At 39.5% G+C, this 26,364-nt stretch overlaps 1 pseudogene; it reads left to right on the top strand.

The window, feature by feature from the left end:
* LOC110553969 (olfactory receptor 9A1-like) lies at positions 1-3,044 on the top strand (annotated as a pseudogene).
* Positions 3,045-26,364: the final 23,320 nt, after the last annotated feature.

Genomic DNA, 26,364 nt, shown 5'->3' on the forward strand with positions numbered 1-26,364 from the left:
CTTTACTCTTCCTGTGGTCCTGATCAGGCAAAGATTGTAGAAAGCAGGTTACTGAGTTCCCCCAACCAAGAGCTCCACAGTGGCTATTTCATAAACATCTACATAAAAAGAAAAAGACTGAATATTGAAAGGTCAGTGTCGTAAAGACAAAGGGAAGTAAAGACAGCTGCATCTGAACTGGTTGTAGCAAAGATGGGATAAGCTTTGTTCATAGTTTTTTTTTTTTTCTTCATTAACTAATTCATGGACTGAGTAAAAAAGTATTCATTGAGAACTTGCCCACTTTCCATATTAGGAAGAATGAACAAGAACAGCAAGGTTCTTGTTTTCATAGTATGATTACATGTTGCAAAGAGCAACAGAAAATAAACAGAAGTCAGCCTTCAACTTCAAATGTAAGAGCTGACAACATAAGAAAATCTGACAGATTCGAGTAAAAGGTCCTATGTGTTCTATTGGAAGCAATGGTGAGAAATAATCTTTTGAACCTGGATACGTCAGAAAAGACCCAAAGGCTGTGAATGATAGACCCAAAATCCTAAGAGGCTGAAGTCCTTGTCTATTGCATATTAGTGTCAGATAGAAAATTAAATTTCTCATGTGACTCATGCAGCAAAACATGATTAGAGGAAGATCGTTTGTCCTGAGATGACTTCTTAAGCTCAATGCAGACCATGGCCATCTATCCTATGTAGTACCCCAGAGAAACTCATGGTCCCTGGTAGATGGCTTTGACTCTTTTCTAGAATGTTCAGCTCTCTTGAAGGAAGGGATACTACTTGAACGCAAAACCTCCTATCCACCAGTTCAATATGAGGAAAGCAAGAGACAAATAGAAGATGGGGATCCAAAAGCCTCTTCTGGATCCTCCTTCTGTCCTGGTTATAACAAGTGTTAAAGTCTGGGAGAGAAACAGCCTTACTTGACAAGTCCTAGCTGCTGTTTAATCTATCTCCTCTGAAAAGATGCATTTACTGAGGAGAAAACAAGGAAGACACCGTCCCAAAGATCAAATGGAGGAAGACACTAGCCCACTCAGGGAACCACTTAGCCAATGGACTGAGGGCAACTACATCATGATCCTCAGTCTTATCCTCAGTCTTACGGTTCCACACCCCATCCTCACCTACCACAGCAATGACAATGGGCAGAACAGTCTACAGGGCGGTAAATGGAACCTATGTTCTGGAAAAACACAGTAACTAAGTACATATTTCTGAGAACATTCCATAGTAAAAGTTTCCGCTGGCACATGGTACTAGAGCAGGAATCCATAGAGTAGAATATGCTCACCAGACAGCAGAATTAGCATAATTAGGACATTGCAGGTGAACTGAGCTAATTATAAAAGGAAACTTGATGCACTCTCACTGCTGTTTGGCGCCAAAGAGGGGTAAACAGGAACTGTTCACCAGGAACAGGGGAGTGTCTGTTGGTAGAAGGTTTCAATGGCCATAATATGGTGTTGATTACTGACATCATCCTCTGTCTAATTCAATACTCTTCGTGGTTTAAAAAGAATTTTGTCATCAGCTGTGTATGAGAATAAGACAGCATGAATCTTTCATAGTCATGTAGAGCTTATGAATAGGAAGGGACCATATTCACAACTCAGAACGATATTTACTTCTTTTAGTATATGTCAGCATCTGCTACGTTGAGTAAACTAATGGAGTTTAGTAGAGTTTTTCATGCATTATTTGCTCTTCAAATCCAGTTACCCTTTCTTAACTCCACCCTCTAACCTTCTAACACTGCCTGAACTCTAATTATTGGATTCTGCATTCACATTGACGTTTTAACTTCCGCACAAGGAAAAAGCACTTGTCCTTTGTCTGCCGTCTCTGAACCAGTCCTAGCCACTGTGCTGCACATGATTGAACCACATCTTTCTTAGTAGGAAATGACTAGCAATGTCTTCTCTCCCTTTTCTTCAGAGCTCATAACTACAAGTGCTCAGAACCAAATGTTGGGGAACTACTCTAGTGCTACAGCTTTTTTTCTGTTAGGTTTTCCTGTCTCCAAAGAACTTCGTCATATCCTTTTTGCAACCTTCCTGTTCGTGTAATCGGTGACAATACTAGGAAATATGCTCATAATCCTAATTGTGCTGACAAAAGTCTGCAGTCCCCCATGTACTTCTTCCTTGGCCACCTCTCTGTCCTGGAGATTCTGATCACATCCATTGCTGTCCCTTATATGCTCCAGGGACTACTTCTACAGATCCAGATAATATCTTTGTCTGCATGTTGCGCACAGCTCTATTTGTAACTTTCGCTGGGAAGCTCAGAGTTGGTGTTAATAGGAGTGATGGCAGTGGACCGGTATGTGGCTGTCTGCAACCCTTTGAGATACAGCGTCATCATGAGCAGCCAGACTTGTACCTGGACGGTAATCGTGTCATGGGTATTTGGGTTCCTCTTTCAAATATGGCCGGTCTATGCCACATTTCAGCTTACTTTCTGCAAGGCAAACCTGTTAGACCATTTCTACTGTGACCAGGGACAATTGTTCAAGCTATGCTGTGAAAACACCCTTTTCACAGAGTTTATTCTGTTTTTAATGGCTGTTTTCATCATCATTGGTTCCATGATCCTTACAATTATCTCTTACACATACATCATCTCCACCATCCTCAAGATCCCCTCAGCCTCTGGCCGGAGGAAAGCCTTCTCCACCTGTGCCTCCCACTTCACCTACGTTGTGATTGGCAGCTGCTTGTTCCTCTACGTGAAACCCAAGCAGACACAGACAGCAGAGCACAACAGGGTGGCGTCGCTCTGGTGTTGGTTCTGAATCCTTTCATCTTCACTCTCCAAAATGACAAACTCATAAAGGCCTTTAGGGACAGAGTGAAACGTTCCTGCCAACTTCTCAAGCGTTAAGCTTGCCTTGGGTACCAACCTCACTGTGGGCTTTAACAACCTGAAAACAGCAGTTCACACTGTTCTATAGTAGTCATTCTCCACATCAGACTGTGTGTGGTCCACGGGTGATTTTAAGATGCTGAGCAGCTCGCATCTGTGATGGAGTGGTTCCTAAGTACATTGCTCAATTATTGTTATTTGTGTTTTTCTTTTTGTTGTTTTTAGGCTTGAATCTATGCCCACACACACACGTTAAACAAGTACTGTGTGTTTGAGCTATTACACAGGCTTCGGCTTGCTGTTTTTAGTAGCTCAATATTGAAATTTTGTAGTAGTAATGCATTTCCTAACATTAATTTGCCATGTGTAATGCGTAAACCATACATCCATTTTAGACTATCCGAACATGTGTGGGATAAAAAGTGACATTGGTTCTCTAACAGCTCACAAACTTTTGACTCTAGGTTCCAAGACTATCTTCCTCTTTACACATCCCTCTCCCTTCACTGTGTCTTTTCTGATGTTCAATGTTCATAATTGCTGAGCAATCCCAGAATTAGGCTCCTGCTTCAACCATTTCACAGGTCATGCCTCCAGGGTCTCGCTAGTGACAGCACCTCACTGGGAAGTTTTCTACTGGCAATAAGGAGAGTGAGCTCACGCCAGCACCCTGGCCCTTTAGCAGCCTCACGCCAGGGTGCGTGTTAATACATGTGCGTCATTAATCCATGAACTTTCTTGGGTGTGGGAATGAACGTGTGGGAAAAGAGGCGTGCTCTAGTGTCACTCACATCATCATGTGATGTGCTCTGGAAGGTAAGTGACAAGGCAGAACTGGCCTGGCTGAGTCCCCACAGCGAAGACTGGGAAAGAGGCAGCCTCTGGTTCCTCTGTGCGAGCTTCAGATGCTTCAGTTCAGGCAGCCTTGCTCTTCCTGGCTCCCCCACCACACTCCCTATGCCGGGAGTTCATTTCCTGTCTCTCTTTCTGTGATTTCTGTTTTCACATCTGCATTCCTTTACCTTCTCTCTTTCCTTACCAGGCTCAAGTTTGCCAATCTATCTGTCATCCAACCCACGAAGCTCCCCTAACCAGCCTGCCTCAGTGTTGCCTTAGTCTAGCCCCTCTTCCTGTCTCACTTCTTCAATATTCATGCATTTTATGATAGGATCTTGGACATTTCTTCTGCCCCATTACACAAATAATTATACAAGTTGACAGTAACTCAGATGTCAGAATACAGCTGCTGAAATTATTCTGGAACTTTAACTTGGTTGAATACTGAAGGATAAGAAGAATAAGGATGTCTATATAATTTTTTAAAATGTCCAAAATATACTGTGTAATAAGAAATATAATGACCACAAAGTTTTAACTTTCATAAGAAAAAATTAAAGTTAGTTTATATTCATACTTGTATATTTGGATGAAGCCAATCTTGAAAGAAACACAATTGACTCTCCTGGGTTGGCACACTTTATATTGCTTGAGTTCTATTTCATAATAATGTTCTCTCTCTCTTTCTCTCTCTCTCTCTCTCTCTCTCTCTCTCTCTCTCTCTCTCATACACACAATCATGCTTGCAGACATCAAGAAGAGTTGATTGGTTTTGTATGAATCTCATTGCAGCAATGGAGGCCAGCTTGGTCAAAGGTCTTCATTGAGTTTAGACAATTTGTGCCTATAAAACTAAGGAGAAGATAGAATGAAAAAGGAAATGAATTTTGCTTGTGCTGAGGTCTTGGCTGATTTTATAAACACAGAGATATAGAACATCCTTTTGATACGTTGTATACCCATCTCGTGTATGTTGCAAGTAACTGTACTCAGTCTGGCTTGCTTGTACATTTTTTAAATAAATATTTAAATAAATATTTGTTCATGCATAAATACTAACTGTTGTAAAATTTATTTTTTTCTTATTCACATTTGTGAATATTTGGGGGGATGTTTTGTTTTTGTTGGCTGTGAGGGTTTTATTGTTTTTAGATAGGGGTTTTGGCTGGTTGGTTTTGCTGATATGGAATTCACTGTGTAGCCCAGACTGGACTCCAACTTGTGGTTCTTCTACCCAAGCCTCCTGAATAATGGGGTTACTGATGTGCACCATGGTGGCCAGCTTGAATGTATTGTCTTAAAATTTTTCCCCTCAAAAAAACTCAGCAATACTAAGTAGATATGGGCTCTGATGGTGTAGGTAAAATCCACAATTAAAAAAAAAATGGAGAACACAGGAATAGAATGTTTCAAGCACTTTTAGTAGCCATGCTGACATAATAGCATTATTAAGACTACTATGTATATAACCAGAAGTAAAACAAATGATTCTTCAAATATATATACACACACACATATCCTTGGGTTTTATAATCTATGTTCTGACTTTACCCATGAGATATCCTAGCAACATAGACAACTTCAACAATAATGAGTATACCTGGTGCCTTGTCCTGATCTTTTGTAATATATCTCTTTTTAGGTAAAACTTTATTTTATTTTTTTATTAGGTACATTTTATTAACTTTGTATCCCACTGTATCCCGTTCCCTCATTCCCTCCCCATCCCACCCTCCCTCCCTCATCTCCTCCCTGCCCCTTTCCAAGTCCACTGATAGGGGAGGACCTCATCCCCTTTCATCTGACCCTAGCTTATCAGGTATCTGCAGGACTGGTTGCAAAGTCCTCCTCTGTGGCCTAGCAGGGCTGCTCCTCCCTGGGAAGTGGGGTGGGGAGGTCAAAGAGCCCGCCATTGAGTTCATTGAGGGGAAATCATGAAATTTGCAGGCAAATGGTGGTATCTAGAAAAGATCATTCTGAGTGAGGTATCCCAGAAGGAGAAAGACACACGTGGTATATACTCACTTATTTAGACCTATAAGATATGATAAACATAATGACATTGTAATATATCTTGACACGAGAAACAAAGTCTTCTTGCAGAAGTGGCTGACTCCAGTCCGATTACAGAAAAATCTACATGGTAATCTCTGTTAGGAGCACCTTATGATGCCAGTCAGCAAAGATTACTTATGTCAGGGGGGTAAAATGTTAAGGAGTCAACTGGAGAAGATTCCTACTGGCCAGAGATGAAGGAAGGTGTGTTGCAAAAACAATGACTTTAAGACCATTAAATATAGTTCAGATCTGTGAGTTGGTAATGACATTTTTAAAAGTAGCCACTTTCTGAATATTCCTTATTTATCAGACAGAAATGTAGTCAAGCTTCTAAAACTACCTATCAACTTCCATGAAAATTTGAAGAAAAGTAAGATATGGAGCTAGTAAGACAGATGAGTAGTTAAGGTGCTTGCCCAAGCTGGGCAACCTGAGTTCAACATAGAAGACAAGAACTGTTTCCCAAAATTTGTTCTCTGACCTTCACACACATGCCATGAATGCATATGCCACACACACACCATACATTTAAAATGTATAAATATAAATTTAAAATTTTTTTTCTAACTGGGCCAGCAAGAACAGATGAGCAATTAAGGGAACCTGTCTTCAAACTTCCTAACCGGAACTTGATCTCCAGAATCCCTATAATGGAAGGAGAGAACAGACTCCAGCAGGTTGTCTCTTGTGCTGTGTCATGTGACTGTCCACATAAAGCACAAACCAAACAAGTGTGTAAGAACAGAAATATATGCTTAACTGTACCACAAGAATGGAAACAACACAGCTCAGATCATAGAAGTCCTTCCCCATCCCCCCAACTGTCTGACCCTAGCCTATCAGGTCCCATCAGGGCTTCCTCTGTGGATTGTCTAGGTTGCCCCAGCAGGGGGAAGTTATCAAGGAGCAGGAGAGAGGGGTAGCAAAGGAAGATGGAGAGAGAGTCGGACTGGGAGGAGATGAGGGAGGGGGCTACAACCAGCATACAAAGTGAATAAATTGTAAAAATAATAATAATGATGCTGATGATAATGGAAGAAAAAACAGAATAAAAGATGTATTATTTTGTCTTCATTTCTGTTATCATTCTTTTTTTAAATGTTCCTTCTTTTTTCAAATTTTTTTTATTTTTTTTATATTTTTTACACTTTATTCACTTTGTATCCCCCCATAAGCCCCTCTACCCGCCCCTCCCAATCCCACCCTCCCTCCCCCTACTTCACGAATGCTCCTCCCCAAGTCCACTGATAGGGGAGGTCCTCCTCTCCTTTCTTCTGATCTTAGTCTATCAGATCACATCAGGAGTGGCTGCATTGTCATCTTCTATGGCCTGGTAAGGCTGCTCCCCACTCAGGGGGAGGTGATCAAAGAGCAGGCAAATCAGATTGTGTTGGAGACCATCCGTCTTCCCATTACTACGTAACCCACTTAAACACTAAACTGCCATGGATTACATCTGCTCAGGGGTTCTAGGTTATCTCCATGCCTGGTACTTGGTTGGAGTATGGGTATCTGGGAAGACCCCTTTGTTCAAATTTTCTGGTTCTGTTGCTCTCCTTGTGGGGTTCCTGTCCTCTCCATAACCTACTATTTCCCACTTCTTACATAAGATTCCATACACTCTGCCCAACAGTTGGCTTTAAAGTCTCAGCAGCTGCTTTGATAGTCTGCAGGGGAGAGGCTTTCAGAGGCCCTCTGTGGCAGGTTCCTAGGTTGTTTCCTGCTTTTTCCTTCTGATGTCCATCCTCTTTGCCTTTTGGGATGGGGATTGAGCGTTTTAGTCAGGGTCCTCTCTTTTGATTAGTTTCTTTAGATGTACAGATTTTAGTAGGTTTATCCTGTAAGTCTATATGAGTGAATATATACCGTGTGTGTCTTTCTGCTTCTGGGACAGCTCACTCAGGATGATCCTTCCCAGGTCCCACCATTTACCTGTAAATTTCATGATTTTCTTATTTTTCAATGCAGAGTAATACTCCATTGTGTAGATGTACCACAATTTCTGCATCCATTCTTCAGTTGAGGGGCATCTGAGCTGTTTCCAGCTTCTGGCTATTACAAATAAGGCTGCTACAAACATGGTTGAGCAAATGTACTTATTGTGTACTTGAGCCTCTTTTGGATATATGCTTAGGAGTGGTATGGCTGGGTCTTGAGGAAGCACTATTCCTATTTGTCTGAGGAAGTGCCAAATTCATTACCAGAGTGGTTGTACAAGTTTACATTCCCATCAGCAGTGGAGGAGGGTTCCCCTTTCTCCACAACCTCTCTCCAACATGTATTGTCACTTGAGTTTTTCATCTTGGCCATTCTGATGGGTGTAAGGTGAAATCTTAGGGTGGTTTTGATTTGCATTTCCTGAATGGCTAATGATGTTGAGCATTTCTTTGTTTCTTTGCCATTCGATATTCCTCTACAGAGAATTCTCTGTTTAGCGCTGTTCCCCATTTTTTAATTGGATTACTTGGTTTGCTGCTTTTCAGCTTCTTTAGTTCTTTATATATGCTTGATATTAGCCCTCTGTCAGATAAAGGGTTAGTGAATATTCTTTCCCAATCTGTAGACAGTCGTTTTGTTTTGATGACAATGTCCTTTGCTTTACAAAAGCTTTTCAGTTTCATGAGGTCCCTTTTATTGATTGTTGCTCTTAGAGCCTATGCTGTTGGTGTTCTGTTCAGGAAGTTTTCTCCTGTGCCAATGAGTTCTAGGGTATTCCCCACTTTTTTTTTTTTTTGCGATTTAATGTGTCAGGTTTTATGTTGACATCTTTGATCCACTTGGACTTCAGTTTTGTGCAGGGTGACAAGTATGGATCTATTTTCATTTTTCTACATGTAGACATCCAGTTGGACCAGCACCATTTGTTGAAGATGCTATCTTTTTTCCATTGTATGGTTTTGGCATCTTTGTCAAAAATCAGGTGTCCATAAGTGTGTGGGTTTATTTCTGGGTCTTCTTTTCAGTTCCATTGATCCACCATTCTGTTTCTATGCCAGTACCATGCAGTTGTTTTTTTTAATTTTTCATCAATTACACTTTATTCATTCTGCATCCCCCCATAAGCCCCTCCCTCTTCCCCTCCCAATCCTACCCTCCCTCCTACCTCTGCTTGCATGCCACTCCCCAAGTCCACTAATAGGGGAGGTTCTCCTCTCCTTTCTGATCTTAGTCTGTCAGTTCACATCAAAAGTGGCTGCATTGTCCTCTACTATGGCCTGGTAAGGCTGCTCCCCCCCAGAGGGAGGTGATCAAAGAGCAGGCCAATCAGATTATGTCAGAGGCAGTCCCTCTTCACATTACTATGTAACCCAATTGGACTCTGCTCTATAGTACAGCTTAAGATCAGGGATGGAGATACCTCCAGAAGATCTTTTATTGTAGAGTATTGTTTAAGCAGTTCTGGGTTTCTTGTTATTCCATAGGAAGTTGAGAATTTTTCTTTCCAGGTCTGTAAAGAATTGTGTTGGCAATTTGATGGGAATTGCATTAAATCTATAGATTGCTTTTGGTAAGATGGCCATTTTTACTGTTAATCCTGCCAAGCCATGAGCATGGGAGATCTATCCATCTTCTCATATCTTCTTCTAATTCTTTCTTTAGAGACTGGAAATTTTTTCATACAAGTCTTTGATTTGCTTGGTTAGGGTTACACCAAGGTACTTTATGTCCTTTGTGGCTATTGTGAAGGGTGTTGTTTCCCTAATTTCTTTCTCAGCCCTTTTGTCTTTTGTATACAGGAGGGCTAATGATTTTTTTGAGTTAATTTTGCATCTGGCCACTTTGCTGAAGGTTTTTATCAGCTGTAGGAGTTCCCTGGTAGAGTTTTTGGGGACACTCAGGTATACTATCATATCATCTGCAAATAGTGATAATTTGACTTCTTCCTTTCCAATTTGTATCCCCTTGATCTCCTTCAACTGTCTTATTGCTCTAGCAAGGATTTCCAGCACTATGTTGAAGAAAGTGGGCAGCCTTGTCTTGTCCCTGATTTCAGTGGGATTGCTTTAAGTTTCTCTTCATTCAGTTTGATGTTGGCTATAGGCTTGCTGTATATTGCCTTTACCATGTTTAGATATGTGCCTTGTATCCCTGATCTCCCCAAGACTTTAAACATGAATGGATTTTGGATTTTGTCAAAGGCTTTTTCAGCATCTAGGGAGATTATCATGTGGTTTATTTTTTTTCTTTCAGTTTGTTAATATGGTGGATAACATTGATGGATTTCCATATATTGAACCACCCCTGCATACCTGGGATGAAGCCTCCTTGGTCATAGTGGATGACATCTTTGATGTGTTCTTATATTCGGTTTGCAAGTATTTTGTTGAGTATTTTTGCATCATTGTTCATGAGGGAGATTGGTCTGAAATTCTTTTTCTTTGTTGGGTCTTTGTGAGGTTTAAGTACCAAGGTGACTGTGGCTTCATAGAATGAGTTTGGTAGTGTTCCTTCTGTTTCTATTTTGTGGAATAGTTTGAAGAGATCTGGAGTTAGCTCTTCTTTGAAGGTCTGGTAGAATTCTGTGATGAAACCATCTGGTCCTGGGCTTTTTTTGGATGGGAGGCTTTTGGTGACTGCTTCTATTTCCTTGGGGGATATAGGACTATTTAATTGATTTACCTGGTCCTGATTCAGCTTTGGTAAGTTGAATCGATCAAGAAAATTGTCCATTTCATTTAGATTTTCAAATTTTGTGGGATATAGACTTTTGAAGTAAGTCCTAATGATTGTTTGGATTTCCTCAGTGTCTGTAGTTATGTCCCCTTTTTCATTTCTGATTTTGTAGATTTGGATGGTGTCTCTCTGACTTTTAGTTAGTTTGGCCAAGGGTTTGTCTATCTTGTTGATTTTCTCAAAGAACCAGCTCTTGGTTTCATTGACTCTTTGAATTGTTTTATTTGCTTTTAATTGATTGATTTCAGCCCTGAGTTTGATTATTTCCAGCCATCTACTCCTTTTTGGTGTGTCTGCTTCTTTTTATTTTCCTAGGGCTTTTAGGTGAGCCATTAAATTGCTTGAATGAGATGTTTCAAATTTCTTCTGGAAGGCACTTAGTGCTATGAACTTCCCTTTTAGCACTGCTTTTATTGTGTCCCATAAGTTTTGGTTTATTGTGTCTTCATTTTCATTGAATTCTAGGAATACTTTAATTTCTTTCTTTATTCCTTCCCTGAACCAGCTGTCAATTAGTAGCAAGTTGTTTAGTTTCCATGTGTGTGTAGGCTTTTTGCTATTTCTGTTGTTGTTGAGGTCCAGCTTTATTCCATGGGGATCAGACAAGATACAAGAGATTATTTCAATCTTCTTGTATCTGCTGAGGCTTGCTTTGTGACCAACTATATGGTCAATTTTGGAGAAGGTTCCATGAGGTGCTGAGAAGAAGGTAAATTCTTTTGTGTTTGAGTGTAAGGTTCTGTAAATGTCTGTTAGGCCCATTTGATTCATGACCTCTGTTAGAGACATTGTTTCTTTGTCTGTTATTGTTCTTATCATTGTATTTTAATCCATATCTTGAGAAATAAGAGATGTATCTTATTAAGATGCATATTATTTAGCATATGATAATTTTAGAAATATTTTAAGTATCAAAGAATGTACTTAAATTATTATTCACAAATTAATGTTTGCATTGGATGAAAAAAAAGATTATAGAAGACTATTGGTTACAATATTTGACTTCCTCAGCCAATATATAAGAAAGAAGTAAAAGGCTCACTCTGTCACCATAGACTTTAACAACAAAGCATTAAAAAAACTGAGCAGCAGCAAGCTGTACAGCATACTGGTGTAAACTGGGGTGGGAAAATCATCAGGGCATGCAAGGAAGCAATTCCTTAAAAGTCTACATCATGCTTACATCTGTACTCATGAGGCTCCAGCAAAACCATATGATGCAGCCTGGGTGAGCATTGCCAGAGCCACCTCAGGCTCATCACACATTTGACTTCAAATCAGTGTTTGGTCATTGGGCAGTCAGACACTTTTTCCTATTGCCAAATTCCTTTTTGACCTCAACATTCCATGAAGGGACATAAGGTCACAACTCACAGTTCCAAGAACTGTGCTTTAGACCTAAGTGCCATTGATACTATAGCCTGTAAAAAAACATCATTGGCATTTTGCCACATGGATACCCAACATGGGTAGGGCAACATTCCATGAAGTGACATAAGGTCACAACTCACAGTTCCCAAGAACTGTGCTTTAGACATAAGTGCCATTGATACTGTAGCCTGTAAAGAAACATCACTGGCAGTTTGTCACATGGATACCCAACATGGGTAGGGCTACCTGCTATTGCAAGGCTTCTGGCACTGGGCTTGGACACGGAGAAGTTAGGAACACACCGATTTTTGTGTGTGCATTTCTGTGCATGCGAATGTGTCACATTACTATCACCGCCAGATAATAATTTCTAATAAACTCTTACATGCAAATGTTGAAGAGCATCGCACTTTCTAATTAACTATTATTTAAATTATGTAATTTATGTAATTATGAGTTACATTGTAAAGCCAGTGCCTGTATGTCGTTTAATGTTCAAATTAGGGCAGTTAGCACTTTGGCTATACTTTTATTATTATTACACTATGAATTTGAAGGAGAGTGGGAGGTTATGTGAGAGAGTTTGGGGGGTGAATGGAAAGGAAGAAATGTTATAATCAAATTATAATCTCAAAAATAAAAGTAACCAAAAGGAAAAATAAATATCTAAAAAAAAAAAAAGTTTAAAAGCCTCGTGTCGTTAGTTCACTCGTTTGCTTGAGGTTTAAGATATGAGCTCTCATCTTGTTCTAGCCGCCATGCCTGATACTTGCTTGCTACTTCACCGGGGAAGCCTGATGGTGATGGCTCTTATCTCTCTGGAACGTAAGTCCAAATAAATCCTTCATTCCTACAAATTATATGTATTTATACATATCTGTGAGTTACATTGTAATATTTCTATACTTATATATAACTGATAGTTTAGATCAAGTAAGAATAATTGACATTTATATCTTTTACTATTACTTTAGGTTTAAAGCCTTCGAGTGTCTCTATTCCAGTTATTCATAAAATATGAAATAGGTTATGGTGAGCTAAAATAACCCTCTGTGCTAAAGAGCATTAGAGCTCTGTGTGTTGCGGTACACATTTCCTAAGCTTTACCCCACTCCCTTTCCCAACCTTTAGAAGGCAACTACTCTGCATTCGCCTCGTTTTAAAGGCATTTACACATGAGAGAGAATACACAATATATGCTATTTTGTGTCTAACTTGATTTATTTAAAATAATATACCCCAGTCCATTCATTCATTTAGCTGCCCAAATTTCAACTTAAAACTGAGTAAATGATGTGAATAAATGCCTCTCATAAAAAGGTATGAAAATGAGATCTGGGCTGATGGCTCAGTCAGTAAAGTAATTATTGTACAAGCGTAAGGACATGAGTTTTTCCCCACAAACCTGTGTTAAAGAGGAAAAAGCTAGGGACAGTGACAGACCTGTACTAACAGCTCTGGAGAAACAGAGACAGGAAGAACTTTGGGTTTTCTGGCCAGGCACCTGAGCTGGTGAACTCAGATGTAGTGACAGACCCTGTCCCACAAAAGAACAAACATGGGAGAGGTTAGAGGTAGAAAGGGGAAAGGAGAATATTATGTAATTCTGTTTTAATTTCAGAAGATTAAAAAAATAGGTAGAGAGTGAAAGAAAGACACCTGACATTGACTTCTGGCCTACACACATACACACAAACACACACACACAAATACATACAAATTACCAACAAATGTATCTTAAAATGTTTAACATCATTAACCATCAAGAAAATGAAAATCTACACCACAACAAGATATCTCAACGTAGCTAGAATAAATATTATCAAAAAGACAGAAGCATAACAAATGCTAGCAAAGGTGTGGCAGTAAGGAAACTTATATACATTTTGATTGAAGTATAAATTAGAACTGTCGACATAGAAATAGCATGAAAATTCCTAAAAACATATTAATGGAGCTGCTGAATGATCCAAATTATTGTTATAAATAAAATGAAATAATCCCACCACAGTGTTATCTTCATGTTCATATCTATAGAAGATGTAGCTCAAACTAGACACCTATCATTTATGGATAGGTAATGAAAACATGGTAATAGTTGCAGTGGAAGTTTTGGTTTCTTTAAAAATTCAGTTATATTAATTAAACAGGCTTTTGCTTTAATCCCATGTGTGGTGTGTCAGACTGCCTGAGTTTGTCCACAGCTGATAACTGCCTCATGTTTTGCAGAAAAGGGTGTTGTCTTTGCCAGTTGGAGATAGTTTAACTCTGAGGACTCTGAGACTATATAAATACCAGAGCCCAAAGAGAGGAAGAAAGCTTTGAGGAGATGGGTGGAAAAAGAAGGCTACTGGTTCTGCAAGACTGCTGGATATCCTGAAAACTAAGATTGGTATTTTTTTTTTTTTTTTCAAAAAACCCTTCGAACCTTCTTTTCCTCCTACCTAGAGTCAGGGAGGGGAGAGTGGAAGGAAGGTAGAGGCAGTAAAAAAAAAAAAAAGCAAATAAAATAGCTTTCAGAGGGTGCCACAAATGCTATCCATTTATGAAAAACTGAATGCTATCATTTTCAGCAAAATGAGAGGAATTATTAAATTAGGAAAATATTTTTAAGCACCGAAAAGTTTCCTGCACTGACTCCCAAAGGACCAATTATTTCCTCACTCTGAAAACTTTGCAAGAAATTGAAGCAATTATCTCCTTCCTAAAGAACACATATCTTGGCTTTCATGAATATATCAAAGCACAATCACTTGGATGTTTCTCTTGAGAGATTCTCCTACAGTGCTTCCCAACTTGTTTTAGTTGCTGAGATAAACACCATGACTATAAGCATCTCGACAAGGAAAAGGGTTGTTTTCATTTCTAGCTTGTAGTCCATCACTGAGGAAACTCAGGACAGAAGGGCTCAAGGTAGGAACGTGGGGACAGGAATCAAAGAACAAACTATGGAGGAGTACTGTCGTTTGACTTGCTTTTGCTACCTTTTAAATGCAGCTTAGGCTTACCTGCCTAATCGATAGCATCCCACTCTGAAGCCCCCACACCTGGCACCCCCACACCTGGCAGAGAACTAGACCTTCCTATGTCAATTAGCAATTAAAATGCCCAGAGGCCAGTATGAGGGAGGTGCCTCTTCAATTCAAGTTCCCTCTTCCCAGGAGTGTCTAGTTGACAACCATCTAACACCTCTTAATCATACCCTTCTATGTCTTCACATGCCTTTTAATCATTGCCATCACACACTTATGCATTCCTTGTTATAAATCAAGCACAATAACTTTCCTATCTTGTTCTCCTTTTCTGAAATGATACGTTCTGTGACATCAGGGTTTTGAAATTTTGGCTTAGGATAGACAATCATCCCATTATCATACACCCCACCAAAACAATACTGTCTCATATCTAATATAAAATAAAAATTATTGGGTAAACGGTTTCTTATATTTTCCTAGAATGAATATGAAATGTTCTCCCTTCCTTTCCTGGCATCCCCTTCCTTAGTGGTGTTCTTCCATATCCTGTTTCTAGAGGTAAGTTCTGAGAGGTGGGTTCTCAGGATGCTTAGCTTAGGTTTTGTGTTCCTACTACAAGGTGAAGTATACCCAACTGTTCAGCTTTCCTAACCTCGTTGGCATTGTACAGAAGAGTGTGAAGCTAGGGAAATATCTACACTGATGAGAAAAATTCATAGATTCATTAGTCTCTTACAACATTTGGCAATCTTCCTGCCTCTGCCTCCTAAGTGTTCTGGTTACAAGCATCTTCTGCCACACCCAGAAAAGCTTCTTTTCAAAAGAGCTCATCTTCTTAGCAACCATAGCCTCCCTAGCTGTACTTTACAAGCAATCCTCTTCTTACCAACCTGTAAATTTTTTGAGTCTTTCTCTTCTGTTTTTCTGCTCCTGATTTTCACTGCAAATTTGGTTAAGTGCCAACAGTAATACCCATTCTACTGTCTGGATAGTTTGTGTCATTAATATTTCTTCTACCATTCTACCAGACCTTCAAAGAAGAGCTAACACCAATACTCTTCAAACTATGCCACAAAATAGAAACAGAAGGAACACTACCAAACTCATTCTATGAAGCCACAGTCACCTTGGTACTTAAACCTCACAAAGACCCAACAAAGAAAAAGAATTTCAGACCAATCTCCCTCATGAACAATGATGCAAAAATACTCAACAAAATACTTGCAAACTGAATACAAGAACACATCAAAGATGTCATCCATTATGACCAAGGAGGCTTCAACCCAGGCATGCACAGGTGGTTCAATCTATGGAAATCCATCAATGTGATCCACCACATAAACAAACTGAAGGAGAAAAATCTCATGATCATTTCCTTAGATGCTGAAAAGGCATTTGACAAAATCCAACATCCATTCATGGTTAAAGTCTTGCAGAGACCAGGGATACAAGGCACATATCTAAACATAGTAAAGGCAATATACAGCAAGCCTGTATAGCCAACATCAAACTGAATAGAGAGAAAATTAAAGCAATCCCACTAAAATCAGGGACAAGACAAGGCTGTCCACTCTCTCCATATCTCTTCAACATTGTTCTGGAAGTCCTTGCTACAGCAATAAGACAATTGTAGATCAAGGGGATACAAATTGGAAAGGAAGAAGTCAAATTATCACTATTTGCAGATAATATAATAGTATACCTGAGTGACCCCAAAAAAATCTACCAGGAACTCCTACAGCTGATAAACACCTTTAGCAAAGTGACTGGATACAAAATTAACTCAAAAAAAAAAATCATTAGCCCTCCTGTATAAAGGAAAAAAGGGCCGAGAAAGAAATTAGGCAAACAACACCCTTCACAATAGCCACAAAGGACATAAAGTACCTTGGTGTGACCCTAACCAAGCAAGTCAAAGACTTGTATGAAAAAAATTTCCAGTCTCTGAAGAAAAAATTAGAAGAAGATATCAGAAGATGGAAAGGTCTCCCATGCTCATGGCTTGGCAGGATTAATATAGTAAAAATGGCCATCTTACAAAAAGCAATCTACAGATTCAATGCAATTCCCATCAAATTACCAACACAATTCTTTACAATTCCTTGAAAGAAAAATTCTCACCTTCATATGGAACAAGAAACCCAGAATTGCTAAAACAATCCTCTATAGTAAAAGATTTTCAGGAGGTATCTCCATCCCTGATCTCAAGCTGTACTATAGAGCAACAGTAATAAAAAATAAAAACTGCATGGTACTGGCATAGAAACAGAATGGTGGATCAATGGAACTGAACAGAAGACCCAGAAATAAACCCATACACTTATGGACACTTGATTTTTGGCAATGATGTCAAAACCATTCAATGGAAAAAGGACAGCATCTTCAACAAATGTCGCTGGTCTAACTGGATGTCTACATGTAGAAAAATGCAAATAGAACCATACTTAAAACTAAAGTCCAAGTGGATCAAAGACCTCAATGTAAAACCAGACACAGTAAAACGCTTAGAAGAAAAAGTGGGGAAGAGCCTTGACCTCAATGGCACAGGAGACAATTTCCTGAACAGAACATGAACAGCACAGGCTCTAAGAGCAACAATCAATAAATGGGACTTCATGAAACTGAAAAGCTTTTGTAAAGCAAAGGACATTGTCATCACAACAAAAACACAGCCTACAGACTGTGAAAGGATCTTCACCAACCCTATATCTGACAGAGGGCTATTATCCAGCATATATAAAGAACTAAAGAAGCTGAAAAGCAGCAAACCAAGTAATCCAATTAAAAAATGGGGAACAGAGCTAAACAGAGAATTCTCTGTAGAGGAATATCGAATGGCAGAGAAACACTTAAAGAAATGCTCAACGTCATTAGCCATCAGGGAAATGCAAATCAAAACCACCCTAACATTTCACCTTACACCCATCAGAATGGCCAAGATGAAAAACTCAAGTGACAATACATGTTGGAGAGGTTGTGGAGAAAGGGGAACCCTCCTCCACTGCTGATGGGAATGTAAACTTGTACAACCACTCTGGAAATTAATTTGGCACTTCCTCAGACAAATAGGAATAGTGCTTCCTCAAGACCCAGCCATACCACTCCTAAGCGTATATCCAAAAGAGGCTCAAGTACACAATAAGTACATTTGCTCAACCATGTTTGTAGCAGCTTTATTTGTAATAGCCAGAAGCTGAAAACAGCCCAGATGCTCCTCAACTGAAGAATGGATGCAGAAATTGTGGTACATCTACACAATGGAGTATTACTCTGCATTGAAAGATAAGGAAATCATGAAATTTGCAGGTAAATGGTGGGACCTGGGAAGGATCATCCTGAGTGCGCTGTCCCAGAAGCAGAAAGACACACACGGTATATATTCACTCATATAGACTTATAGGATAAACCTACTAAAATCTGTACATCTAAAGAAACTAATCAAGAGAGAGGACCCTGACTAAAACGCTCAATCCCCATCCCAAAAGGCAAAGAGGATGGACATCAGAAGAAGGAGAAAGCAGGAAACAACCTAGGAACCTGCCACAGAGGGCCTCTGAAAGATTCTGCCCTCTAGACTATCAAAGCAGATGCTGAGACTTTAAGGCCAACTGTTGGGCAGAGTGCATAGAATCTCATGTAAGAAGTGGGAAATAGTAGGTTATGGAGAGGACAGGAACCCCACAAGGAGAGCAACAGAACCAGAAAATTTGAACAAAGGGGTCTTCCCAGATACCCATACTCCAACCAAGTACCAGGCATGGAGATAACCTAGAACCCCTGAGCAGATGTAATCCATGGCAGTTTAATGTTTAAGTGGGTTACATAGTAATGGGAAGAGGAATGGTCTCCAACACAATCTGATTTGCCTGCTCTTTGATCACCTCCCCCTGAGTGGGGAGTAGCCTTACCAGGCCACAGAAGATGGCAATGCAGCCACTCCTGATGTGATCTTATAGACTAAGATCAGAAGGAAGGAGAGGAGGACCTCCCCTATCAGTGGACTTGGGGAGGAGCATGAGTGAAGAAGAGGGAGGGAGGGTGGGATCAAGAGGGGAGGGGGAGGTGCTTATGGGGGGATACAAAGTGAATAAAGTGTAATAAATAAATAAATAAATAAATAAATAAATAAATAAATAAAAGAGGGAACAAGTCAGGAGCCTCACACAGAGGACCTCTGAAAGGCTCTGCCCTGCAGACTATCAATGCAGATGCTGAGACTTATGGGCAACCTTTGGGCAGAGTGCAGGGAATCTTATGAAAGAAGTGGGAAACAGTAAGATCTGGAGAGGACAGGAGCTCCACAAGGAGAGCAACAAACCAAAAAAATCTGCACACAGGGGTCTTTCCTGAGACTGATACTCCAACCAAGGACCATGCATGGAGATAACCTAAGACCCCTGCACAGATGTAGCCCATGGCAGTTCAGTATCCAAGTGGGTTCCATTGTAATAGGAACAGGGACTGTCTCTGACATGAACTGATTGGCCTGCTCTTTAATTACCTCCCCCTAAGGGAGAAGCAGCACTACCAGACCACAAAAGAAGACAATGCAGCCACTCCTGATGAGACCTAATTGACTAGGATCAGAAGGAAGGAAAAGAAGACCTACCTTATCAGTGGACTTGGGGAGGGGCATGCATGCAGAGGGTGGAGGAAGGGAGGAATTAGGATGGGAGGAGGGAGAGAACCACAGGGGGGATACAAAGTGAACAAAATATAATTAATAAAGAATTTTAAAAAAGGAATGATTTAAACTATATTTTTTTTTCTGCCTATTAATCAGTCCATTGCCTCTAAGGTTTGCCTCCTACAAAGTATCAGGACATGGGCAAAATGCATCCAAATTCTTGGCCACCGGGTCACAAGTCTATCTTCCAGTCTGATTCCCAATATAATACTCATTCTCATCTGAAACTTCATCAACAAAGGATTCCATCAATATTTTGATCTTTTGAGTATCTACCAGTATCACCTGTTCAGCTAACTTACAGCACTGTGGTCTTTCCCTAACCCACCAGCCCAAACCCTTCCTTCAAACCAATTCCCAAAAATTTTCCACATTTTCACATACAGTAAAAGCTAAACCCATTCCTCTTTCTATTAATTGGCATTCCACAACTATGTTAAATATATAAGGTAATCAGCATACAAAGAGAGAAGGTTTATTTTGACTTAGTTTTAGGTATTTTAGTCCATGCTTTTAGGCCTGCATGGTAGGTATGGTAGAAGCACATAGTGAAATCTTACTTTATGACCAGGACACAAGCGACAAAGTGAGAAAGAGGCCAGGGCCCTAGAATCCACTTTTAGAACATGCTTTCAAATATGCAAAGATCTTACAATGGGCTCCACCTCGTCAGGTTTCCATCACCTCCTGCAGTAGTTTGAGTGAGAGTGGCTCCTATAGGTTCACATGTTTGAATACTTGGTGGAACTGCTTAAGAAGGAATAGAAAGTAAGGGTTTGTTGGAAGAGTGGAGTCACTGGAGCTAGGCTTTTGGGTTTCAAAATATTCATGGTCCTCCTACCATGTCTTCTCTGGTTCTTGTTTTGCGGTCCGGATGAGGAGGCATTCTGCTCTAATGGCATGCCTGCCTGCCTGCCTGCCTGCTGTTATGATCCCCACTGGGATGGTAATGGACTTCTATTCCTATGGAACTATAATCTCTAAATAATTTTTTCTTCTTATGAATTGTATTGGTCATCACAGCAACAGAAAAGTACCTAAAACACTTCTCAAAGTACCAATATGGGGATCATATCTCTAACACATGAACCTTTTGGAAACATTAAGAATTTGAACTGCAATTGTTTACTATTAGGATCATCTGATTTAATCTTTCATTCCTCTGATAAAACAAATCTAAAGTCCAAACTTTATTGATTCTGCAAATTATAAGGTTTTCCATTGTAGGCTATGAATTAAGTCGTAGTATATTAACTATTATTGTTTTACATATCTCTAATGAAAGAGGCAGACTTCAGAAGAAAGAGCATGGTTTTGGAATATAAAATGATAATAAAATGTGTGCTAATAAGTAGGATAAAATAAGAATTGTTTACTCAGAGAACCAGTAGAAATAATAGATATATAGGCTTCTGAACATCTAAAGTGAGCAACTAAACACAGAATAAATGAGAGGCAAATAGAATCATGTGTATCATATATGCATTGGATCCTTGAGGTAAACTCTAGATAAAGCTACAAGACTATGAAAGGGACCCCTTTACTCCTGATATGTGGATCAGACATGATTGATACAAAAGGTTAGAGGCAAGATGGGAACCAAAGAACAGAGAACCATCTGCCTGACCATATAGAGCACTGTCTGTTTCCACTGCTCTGTCTGCCACTTATCATACCAAAACCTATTAGCCTGAACTAGGGAGCGAGATTGCCTTGAACTAGAGATCCATTTCTATTTAATGTGCCTCAGCTCATGGAAGGTCATGGAACAATAATCTCAACTCAAAAAAAAATGTACCAGAAAGATAAGTAGGTAGGTAGATGTATACATACTCTACAAGATACAGATTGATTGATACTTGTAATAGTAAAGAGTGAAAAGAGCCAGCATTACAGAAGACACTAGAAGGAAAAATACAACTCAAGAAAACTAACTACTTTCAAGAAAACACAGGGAATAATTAACCTCACTATGGGAAAACAAAAAGTAACCAAGCACATAAACTTATTACCACAGCCAACATCAAAATCAAAGGATCTAGCAGCCACTGGTCATTAATCTCTCTCAACATCAATGGACTCAATTCTCCAATAAAAAGATAAAGACTAACAGAATGGATGCTTAAACAAGACCCAGCAATCTGTTGCATACAAGAAACACACCTAAATCACAAAGACAGGCATTACTTGAGGGTAAAGAGCTGGAAGACAGTTTTCCAAGCAAATGGACCCAAGAAGCAAACAGGAGTAGCCATTCTAATATCTGATAAAATAGACTTTCAACCAAAATTAATCAAAAGAGATGAGAAAGGACACTTCATACTCATCAAAGGAAAATTCCACCAGGAAGACATCACAATCCTGAACATCTATGCCCCAAATACAAAGGCACCCACATTTGTAAAAGAAACATTGATAAAAATTTAAACCACACATAGATCCACACACATTAATAGTGGAGGACTTCAACACCCCACGCTCAACGAAGGACAAGTCAACCAAATAGAAATTAAACAAAGAAACAATGTCTCTAACAGAGGTCATGAATCAAATGGACCTAACAGACATTTACAGAACCTTACACCCAAACACAAAAGAATTTACCTTCTTCTTCAGCACCTCATGGAAGCTTCTCCAAAATAGACCATATGGTTGGTCACAAAGTGAGCTTCAACAGATACAAGAAGATTGAAATAATCCCTTGTATCCTATCTGATCACTATGGACTAAAGCTGGACCTCAACAACAACAGAAATAGCAAAAAGCCTACACACACATGGAAACTAAACAACTTGCTACTAATTGACAGCTGGTTCAGGGAAGGAATAAAGAAAGAAATTAAAGTATTCCTAGAATTCAATGAAAATGAAGACACAATAAACCAAAACTTATGGGACACAATAAAAGCAGTGCTAAAAGGGAAGTTCATAGCACTAAGTGCCTTCCAGAAGAAATTTGAAACATCTCATTCAAGCAATTTAATGGCTCACCTAAAAGCCCTAGAAAAAAAAATAAAGAAGAAGCAGACACACCAAAAAGGAGTAGATGGCTGGAAATAATCAAACTCAGGGCTGAAATCAATCAATTAAAAGCAAATAAAACAATTCAAAGAGTCAATGAAACCAAGAGCTGTTTCTTTGAGAAAATCATCAAGATAGACAAACCCTTGGCCAAACTAACTAAAAGGCAGAGAGACACCAGGCAAATCTACAAAATCAGAAATGAAAAGGAGGACATAACTACAGACACTGAGGAAATCCAAACAATCATTAGGACTTACTTCAAAAGTCCATATCCCACAAAATTTGAAAATCTAAATGAAATGGACAATTTTCTTGATCGATTCAACTTACCAAAGCTGAATCAGGACCAGGTAAATCAATTAAATAGTCCTATATCCCCCAAGGAAATAGAAGCAGTCATCAAAAGCCTCCCATCCAAAAAAAGCCCAGGACCAGATGGTTTCATCACAGAATTCTACCAGACCTTCAAAGAAGAGCTAACTCCAGATCTCTTCAAACTATTCCACAAAATAGAAACAGAAGGAACACTACCAAACTCATTCTATGAAGCCACAGTCACCTTGGTACTTAAATCTCACAAAGACCCAACAAAGAAAAAGAATTTCAGAACAATTTTCCTCATGAACAATGATGCAAAAATACTCAACAAAATACTTGCAAACCGAATACAAGAACACATCAAAGATGTCATCCACTATGACCAAGGAGGCTTCATCCCAGGTATGCAGGGGTGGTTCAATATATGAAAATCCAACATTGTGATCCACCATATTAACAAACTGAAAGAAGAAAAAACCACATGATAATCTCCCTAAATGCTGAAAAGGCATTTGACAAAATCCAACATCCATTCATATTTAAAGTCTTGGGGAGATCAGGGATACAAGGCACATATCTAAACATAGTAAAGGCAATATACAATAAGCCTATAGCCAACATCACCTGAATGAAGAGAAACTTAAAGCAATCCCACTGAAATCAGGGACAAGACCAGGCTGCCCACTCTCTCCATATCTCCTCAACCTTGTTCTGGAAGTCCTTGCTACAGCAATAAGACAATTGAAGGAGATCAAGGGGGTACAAATTGGAAAGGAAGAAGTCAAATTATCACTATTTGCAGATAATATAATAGTATACCTGAGTGACCCAAAAAAATATACCAGAGAACACCTACAGCTGATAAACACCTTCAGTAAAGTGAGTGGATACAAAATTAACTCAAAAAAAAAAAAAATCAGTAGCCCTCCTGTATAAAAGACAAAAGGGCTGAGAAAGAAATTAGGGAAACAATACCCTTCACAATAGCCACAAAGGACATAAAGTACCTTGGTGTAACCCTAACCAAGCAAATCAAAGACTTGTATGAAAAAAATTTCCAGTCTCTGAAGAAAGAATTAGAAGAAGATATCAGAAGATGGAAAGATCTCCCATGCTCATGGCTTGGCAGGATTGACATAATAAAAATGGCCATCTTACCAAAAGCAATCTACAGATTCAAAGCAATTCCCACCAAACTACCAACACAATTCTTTACAGATCTAGAACCCCTGTACAGATGTAGCCCATGGCAGTTTAATGTAACCCAAGTGGGTTACATAGTGATGGGAAGAGGGACTGCCTCTGACACAATCTGATTGGCCTGCTCTTTCATCACCTCACCCTGAGCAGGGAACAGCCTTACCAGGCCACAGAAGATGACAATGCAGCCACTCCTGGTGTGATCTGATAGACTGAGATCAGAAGGAAGGAGAAGAGGACCTCCCCTATCAGTGGACTTGAGGAGGGGCATGCATGAAGAAGCTGGACGGAAGGTGGGATTGGAAGGGGAGGAGGGTAGGGTTTATGGGGGGATACAAAGTGTAATTAATAATAAAATAAAATGAAGAAGATATCAAAAGATGGAAAGATCTCCCATGCTCACAGCTTGGCATGATTAACACAGTAAAAGTGGCCATCTTACCAAAAGCAATCTACAGATTCAATGAAATTCCCATCAAATTACCAACACAATTCTTTACAATTCCTTGAAAGAAAAATTCTCACCTTCATATGGAACAAGAAACTCAGAATTTCTAAAACAATCCTCTACAGTAAAAGATCATCAGGAGGTATCTCCATTCCTGATCTCAAGCTGTACTATAGAGCAACAGTAATAAAAACTGCATGGTACTGGCATAGAAACAGAATGGTGGATCAATGGAACTGAACAGAAGACCCAGAAATAAACCCGCACACTTATGGACACCTGATTTTTTACAAGATGCCAAAACCATACAATGGAGAAAAGATAGCATCTTCAACAAATGGTGCTGGTCTAACTGGATGTCTATATGTAGAAAAATGCAAATAGATCCATACACCCTACACAATACTAAAGTCCAAGTGGATCAAAGACCTCAACATAAAACCAGACATATTACATCGGTTAGAAGAAAAAGTGGGGAAAAGCCTTGACCTCATTGGCACAGGAGACAATTTCCTGAACAGAACACGAGCAGCACAGGTTCTGAGAGCAACAATCAATAAATGGGACCTCATGAAACTGAAAAACTTCTGTAAAGCAAAGGACAATGTCATCAAAACAATATGAATGCCTAAAGATTGGGAAAGGATCTTCACCAACGCTCTATCTGACAGAGGACTCATATCCAGTATATATAAAGAACTAAAGAGGTTGAAAAGAAATAAATCAATTAATTCGAATTAAAAAATGGGTAACAAAGCTAAACAGAGAATTCTCTGTAGAGGAATATCAAATAGCAGAGAAACAATTAAAGAAATGCTCAACGTCATTAGCCATCAGGGAAATGCAAATCAAAATGACCTTAAGATTTCACCTTACACCAATCAGAATGGCCAAGATGAAAAACTCAAGTGACAACACATGCTGGAGAGGTTGTGGAGAAAGGGGAACCCTCCTCCACTGCTGGTGGGAATATAAATTTGTACAACCACTGACTTTTTCTCAACTAGGAACAGCACTTCCTCAAGATCAAGCTATACTACTCCTAGGCATATAACCAAAAGAGGCTCAAGTACACAATAAGGACATTTGCTCAATCATGTTTGTAGCAGCTTTATTTGTAATAGCCAGAAGCTGGAAATAGCCCAGATGCCCCTCAACTGAAGAATGGATACAGAAATTGTGGTACATCTACACAATGGAATATTACTCAACAATAAAAAACAAGGAAATCATGAAATTTGCAGGTAAATGGTGGGAACTGGAAAAGATCATCCTGAGTGAGCTATCCCAGAAGCAGGAAGACACACACGATATATACTCACTCATACAGACGTATAATATAGGATAAACCTACTAACATCTGTACACCTAAAGAAATTAATCAAGAGAGATGACTCTGCTAAAATGTTCAATCCCCATCCTGAAAGGCAAAGAGGATGGACATCAGAAGAAGAAGAAAACAGGGAACAAGTCAGGAGCCTGCCACAGAGGGCCTCTAAAAGGCTCTGCCCTGCAGACTATCAAAGCAGATGCTGAGACTTATGGCTAACTGTTAGGCAGAGTGCAAGGAATCTTATGAAAAAAGTAGGAAATAGTAGGATCTGGAGAGGAAAGGAGCTCCACAAGGAGAGCAACAGAACCAAAAAATCTGCGCACAGGGATCTTTCCTGAGACTCATACTCCAACCAAGTACCAGGCATGGAGATAACCTAAGACCCCTGCACAGATGAAGCCCATGGCAGTTCAGTGTCCAAGTGGGTTCCATAGTAATGGGAAGAGGGACTGCCTCTGACATGAACAGATTGGCCTGCTCTTTGATCACCTCACCCTTTTGGGGAAGCAGCCTTACCAGGCCACAGAGGAAGACAATGCAGCCACCCCTGATGTGATCTGATAGACTAGGATC

Source organism: Meriones unguiculatus, chromosome 3, assembly GCF_030254825.1.
Source record: "Meriones unguiculatus strain TT.TT164.6M chromosome 3, Bangor_MerUng_6.1, whole genome shotgun sequence".
Lineage (NCBI taxonomy): Eukaryota > Metazoa > Chordata > Mammalia > Rodentia > Muridae > Meriones > Meriones unguiculatus.